Source organism: Sparus aurata, chromosome 14 (genome assembly GCF_900880675.1).
Source record: "Sparus aurata chromosome 14, fSpaAur1.1, whole genome shotgun sequence".
In the NCBI taxonomy this organism is placed as follows: Eukaryota; Metazoa; Chordata; class Actinopteri; order Spariformes; family Sparidae; genus Sparus; species Sparus aurata.
This window is the reverse complement of record NC_044200.1, coordinates 5,310,655-5,317,824: the sequence shown is the minus strand read 5'-3', so window position 1 is coordinate 5,317,824 and position 7,170 is coordinate 5,310,655.

Below are 7,170 nucleotides of genomic sequence, written 5' to 3'. Positions count from 1 at the left end.
AAGCGGGTGTTTTGACGAGGAAGGCAGTCAAAAATAATTGCAACCATTATCTGATTTCATGCTGCAAACACAAAGAGGAGTTTTTCAACTCACTCCGCTGCTCCTTCTCATTCCATTGTTTGTGAAAATGAGTCTGCTGATTTCGAAAAAATGCTGAAAAATGAGTCCTCTGTATATTGGCAGGGAATCTGAATCCAGCACGGGGATGGCAGACTCCACCACAAGCAATGAAAAATTATATATAGAGTGACTGCAAAGACATTGAGCGGTTTCTGCTGAAAAATGCAGACCATAAGTATAATTCAACTGGGTTTAATTTCATTAAATTGGATTTCATTTTCTAATTTTGGGGCAGTTTACTAATAATGATGAATAAGAGAGATTAGATGAAGAGGATATAGGGCCTACACATGTATCTTCTGATGTGTTTTTGCAACACCTTCTCACTCCCAACACGCCAAGCATGGCAGCTTCGTCGATGGCCTCACGCTTCAAACTATGACACTCTATTTCCCCCTCCAGTTACACTGTTTGCTCGCAAACAATTGAAAAAAAAGAAAGATTATACTTTGGGTTAAAATATCCATATTGTGTCATTCACATAAATTAACTTGCTGACGTTACATAACAAATCAGTCTTTACTCTGTCCACCTCAAGACCAGAATTCTGGTCTCCTGAGTGAAATTGCAGTGTATGACCCATTCAGCTACCCCAATTGTCCCCTAATGTGGACTTTTCTCACTCTTTATACTACTGCACTAGAGGGGCGCTTTAAAAAGTTACCCTAGTGTGGTAAAAACTGTGTAAATGGGCCAGTTTTTGGAAGTAGTTCTCAGTTTTGTTTGCCTTCATAGAAAAACATCTCAATTCATTTAACTGTTTTTGTTTTGTTTTTTTCAAATTAGGTCAATTTCAAAAGTATTTTCCCGATGGAAAATGATAATTATAATAATTACAATGAGACTCTTGTTGCAATGTTTTCTTTTATGCAGGTCTGACAAATAGCCAGTAGGTATCGCCGGCAGCAGATTCAAACTTCTGACCTCAGCGGTATTGATGCCTTTTTCTTCCCACTGAGCTACACCTACCAACACCACCCACTTCTATTTGATTTGTCATATATGAAGCCTTTTATTTTTCTGTGAAATTCTAATGAAGTTCGTCCCACGTCACAGCAGAGGTGCTAACCCACTCTGTGTCTGAATTACAAGCGGGAGCTTTTTTGTGGGAGTTACGTCACGTACGCTTGCGGCTTTGTAAGGAAATAGTCATAAATAGCACTGGCATAGTTGGCTGCTTAACCGAGACTAAAAAAGGCCACCCACGTCAAGCCATGAGGAAGATCACTGAAAAGGGAACACTTCAAAGGAAGCCACTTATAGTTCATCAAGGGCCGTATGAAAGGAAACCAGTGGCATTGGGATTAAATTCAAACAAAGTAGCTTTGTACCCGCTGACAATTTAACTTTGAAACCATCACTCACCTGGGTAGGGAAGCGTAATTATGATTTACATTTTTTAATGCTTCCTGCTTAACACTTAAACTACACAAAGACTCACTCACTCTTCCCTGCTAAATCAACATCAACCAAAACCCATTCCTCTGGAGTGTAGCCGACTATGGACACAATTTTCTTCTTATCCTTATGTCTTTTTTTTTGTCTTTTTTTTGTCTTTTTTTTAAGTAGGCTTCTTTTCGTTAGCACTTACAGCTTAAATAAGCAAGGACAAAAAAGCAGGCCAACACATCCTTATACCTAAACATCTGAATATGTTGATTGCCAGTGACTCCCAAAACAACATGACCATTGCTGTGTATCACCAACAGGTGTACCAGACCTTTAACATTGGATATGGGCACTAAAATACTTGGTCAAGTTTGGGAAAACATCATGGTTTGGGTTGGATAACTACATCCTTACTTATAAGTAGTAGTTATGTAATGTTATATTGTGTTTTTTTATATGTTACTTTATGTGATGTTATGTTGTGTTATGCTGTGTTTTTCTTTTGTTATGTTGTGTTATGTTATGTTTGTGTTTTCTTTTGTTATGTCATGTGTCTTTTCTTTTGTTATGATTTGTTGTGTTTTGTTATGTTATGTTGTGTTGTATGTGTTTTCTTTTGTTATGTTGTGTCATGTTACAAACAGTGGTGTTATGTTATGTTATGTTTTGTTATGTTATCTTATGTTATGTAATGTTACAAACAGTGGTGTTATGTTATGTTATGTTTTGTTATGTTATCTTATGTTATGTAATGTTACAAACAGCGGTGTTATGTTATGTTATGTTTTGTTATGTTATCTTATGTTATGTAATGTTACAAACAGCGCTGTTATGTTATGTATGTTTACTGTAAATAGAAATATGTCACTTAAACTTCCACTCAAAAATTAGATCAGTTTGTTTCCTGGAGATGCCACACAATCCCCCCAATATTGACCACCTAAATGATTTCTAACCTGGTTTTGTGATATTGTCTGAAAATTTAGGAGAAGGACTGTACTTATTGCTTTTGTTTTTCTGGAGATCTATCATTATTTCAGCTCCAATGCTTCTATTGTCAGCAAGGAAGCCATCAATTTTACATTATTACTTCCCTCTTTCCTTTATTTCTGGCCACTATGATTAATTTCATGCCTGGTTTGAAAGGATAGCACTTAATTTTAACTGAATGTGGATGTCTTGTCAGGCTATGATCAATTTCATGCTTCGTTTGCCTAGACTGTCATGTCGTTTGGGCTTCTGCATCACTACAATGCAAGAGAGGAATATTAAAAAAAAAATCTTTTTTACTGCAGTTTATAACCACGCTGGTGGTTCATGTCAGTCTGACACGCTGGTCCAGACTTGAGAAAGAAGTTCAAACCTACTTTCTCACCTCCACACGGCTGACCCAGAACAGTGTGAAGTAAGTGTGAATGTTGGATTGTCTGTTTCAGAAAAAAACAACTTTGTAAAAGTTTTGGACAAATCAAACCTGTTCCAGAAACTGCAGAGATCGTGTGTAAATGTGATTGTTACTTAATTTCTGGGTTTTCTTTTTCAGACGAAATTCGGTAGAAAAATTGGCCCAGGCTTGTCTCTATATGGCATTTTGGCAAAACAAAACTGGTTCCAAATTAAATGTATCACTTTAGGGTGACGTCATGTGAAGACTATGAGTACTGTGATGTGAATACTGGGAGTTGGTCCATCAAGATAAACAGCAGACACACTCCGGTCAGGTGCCATCAAACCATTGACCAGAAAAAGAGGGCACAGTGAGATGGAATAAGTAAAAGAGCACCAGTAATGGGTGGAACATAACTAACTTAAAGCTTACAGTTTTGACATCGCTAGATACAGATCTGTATCCGCCGTATTTTGTCTCTCCAGTGGAGCGGATGCTTTGGCAGATGTTGAATTCCAGGGTTGGAAATAATTAATTACAGCTACGTTTGGGCTAATGAATGTGATTAAGTCATTTCTTGAAGTCTGTTATATACGCACTACAGTAAGTATGTAAAATGTAGACATACAGACATAAAAAACACAACTCAGCAGGTTTGCAGAGTTAGAGACCGAGCAGAACAATGCAGGAGTTAGGAGCAATTTAGACTGATGGTTTGGAGAAACAAGAAACACCTTTTTAATTTGAATGCCTGCAATCAACAAGGTCACAAGGTCAATTTATTATTGGTTTTGTGCATTCAAACAGGATTAACCAGCAACGGTTAAAAAGTGACTAGTACTCTGAGTAGCATTTGAGAATACTTTTACTTAAGTATTTACTTAAGTATTATTTCAATACCAGTAGTTTTACTTCTAACTGAGTAATATTTCAGTAACTGTACTCGTAATTTACTAAAGATTGACTCACTGGCTGGGGAGCTTAACAAATCTTGCTATTTTAGCACCTTGAACTGGAAAATTGGACCCGACTATCAAAAACCATCCATAATGGCATCATCAGTTGGGTTTACTTTGGGTCAGTTCTACAAGACAAGAGCACAGGACTGTTTAAGTTCTCAGTTCAAAACCCTTGCAGAACAATTATTCAGATTAATGCCTCCTGCTTCCCTTGGTCTCTGTTACCATTCACACTAAGAGGCGCTGACAAGCACCTGAGCTAACCCTGCAGCTAATGGAAAACTTTGAGAAGTTGTGCACGAGCCACGTGCAAAATGCTCCTCATTGACAATAAGCCGAACGCGGAGAGTCTTTGGACTGAAGTGACATCATCCCTGAGCTGACACACTTTATGAACGTGCTGCACCGTCTCTGTTCTCCTCCCAACTGGGTCACCTTTGTTTAGGTGAGAGCGATGAGTCACCGCCTGCTCTCAATAGTCGTCCGGTTATGTTATCTAACTCGCCTTTACCGCCGTACTCCTGGCCACTTGCTGTGGCTCGGAGAACGTGAGGGAGAGGCACGCTGGATACTGCAAACCCCTCTGCCGGAGCGTCGATTCATCATCTAATTGTGGTGGTTGCGTCCTTGCCGCTCTGTCACCGTCTCCAAGATTAGCTCAGACGGGTCAGCGGGGGTGCGTCGATAAACTTAGATTGCAGATTTGCTTCTGTTTGTGTGATCATTAAAGGACGGAGAGGGAAAAAAAGTCTTTGAGCAGCTTCCTCTGAATTCCTTATTTGTGACATGCCAGCGGTGAGCCGTTCATCCATGACACAGCTCGATGATTGTGGACGGATCTCAAAAGGCAGATGCTCAAAGAGATGTGGTGTCTGTCTGTCAAAATAATGCTAATCCCCTGCACAGAACACACAACCACACACACACACACACACACACACACACACACTCACCCAGACAGGAATTGATTTGCTGGAGCGATATTTGTTGACAACCTTTCAGAATGCTGACATCATGCAGCACCTCCCCTGTCCAAAGATACAAGTCTTTCAACCCCGGTCCTGTTTGATGCAATGGAAATAAGATACAGCGTGTTGTATCCAGGCAACAAGTTCGTTGCCAGGTGACAGATACAGAGGTCCTGAGACCGGAGACTGCGCGCAACAGTTCCACATGAATAAGACAAGGCAGAACATCAGTCACCTCCTGCGACTCACACACACACACACACTACTTTGATAGCCCCGCTTTCATCGCCTTTACCATTAGCGCAAACAACACACACGTGTTCGTCATCGAGCTTCTTCTGTGGTAACGAATGCAGTAAACCCTGCTCACGACCGAGCGAACTGACGGTGAAAACCCACTCGCAGGAAACTGATCTCCGCACCTCGTGCAAACCCTAATCAGCTCGCCTAATTGCCGCACGGAATCATGATGTACACACTGACAGCTTATCAGAGAAGACATATCCGCCAGCAAATATGAAAACAGCCATAAGTGGTGGGATTATCAAACATGTTTCTGCAACCAGCGCCGGGGCCTTTCATGTGGCAGCCATGAGCGGAGATAATGATCATTTTCCAAGGCGCTTCAGCTGACAAATCCACCGCCACCATTAAAGGCTTTCATTCTCCCCCGGAGCTGTGTGGGGCGACTGTACTGCTACTTTGATTCAGACGCAGCTGCTTTAGCAGGGGGGGCATCTGTTTACGGAGGTTTAGCTCAAGTAAAAAATCTCTGATTTGTAGAATAAATATTGAATAGTCTGAATGCAGTTTACGGTTCCAGATGTATGTGGGAGGTTAAAGCTGCAACTACGCAATTAGGACAAAGGATCACGCACGGACGTGTCTGGCAGGATAATCACCTGATTGTGCAGTTCCGCTCGGCTCGATGTATCATTCAGCCTGTTTGAGCTCATTCTTTTGGTTTCTGTTACCTGTTCGCTTCACTTTCATATCAGGGAAAACAAAGAGGCGAACGCACAAAACAGCTGTGATAAAGCAGCTGCCCAGCGCCGAGGAAAAGAAAGACAAGACGGGCGACTGGCTGGGGAAAAAAGAAAAAGTTTTTTCTTCTCTGAGGTCGCCAGAGACAAAACTCCAGAGAATGCTCGTGCTGCCGCGTGTCTGTTCGATGCGTAAATGAACAACCGTACATGAACACACTGGCCTTAACAACTGCATAAGGTGACAATATGCCAGATGTGTTGTTTCAGGTTGTACACTGTTATATCTTTGATGCTCTCCAAAGGGTTCAAACTGCACAACAGGGTTCTAATAGCCTTTATTTCTCATGTTATTTGTCCCTGTTACATTGGGATTCTTTAATACCATATTCGAGTATCCATACCTTTGTCATATTTTTTATTATTAAAATGTTCTACATTATTTTTATGCTTATAAAATTCAGCTCCTAAATGAATTCTAAATATCTGAATCCTTGCTATCTGTCCGTGTTATATGAGCAGTTTGAGCCCTTCGCTTTTGCCAGAGAATATGTATTTATTTATTGCCTGGATAGTTTTTATCCCTAATGAATCAGAGGACAGTGTTAGTATATGCTCATATTAAAATCTGTGGATTCGTTTGGTGACAAGTGTTCTCTTTTTTTATGAACATTTATATTCAATGTATTTTTTTGGGATGACTGTTGATTTCTGTTGGATGTATCTGTAAGTTATGGTTTGCTCCCATTTTTTTCCAGTCTTACTAATTTTCTGATACAGAGCCTTTGTATTGTGGTCGTTGGTTGTCGGCTCCTCGCCTATTTAGTATCATGTGTGCTCCGTATTTTTCACACTGATGGAAGGTTCAGTGCTGAAATGTGTTTGTTGTTTGGCCACAATGAAACGCAGGTTTGTTCCCCGAGAGCGCCGGAGTGAGTTTTGTTTACCGTTTGAAGTTGTTCCTTGGCCCCCGAGGGCCCCGACACACCAAACCAACATCAAAAGAACTAGTGGCGATGAAGTAGTCTGTGTCTCATCCAGGTAGCAGTTGTCGGTATTTGTTATTTGAAAAGGGAAACTGGTAGATTATATATGATAAAGCAGCGCTTTGTGACACCACTCGCTCTAATGTAGTCACTTATTATTGTGAAAATGTCCAATGAATAGTTGCACATGCAAATGGCACCGGTGAAGAGGCGTAAGTGAAAATGAGGAGAAACTGCACCATATGGATGAAATCATGGATGCTATAGCAACAGGCTCGAGGGGCTTCCCCCTCTCTTTGTGTTTATGTCTTATTGAACACTGATTCGTTTAGATGAACAGCCAATCTGAGGGATTTCTCTCACGGACGGACTTTGCTG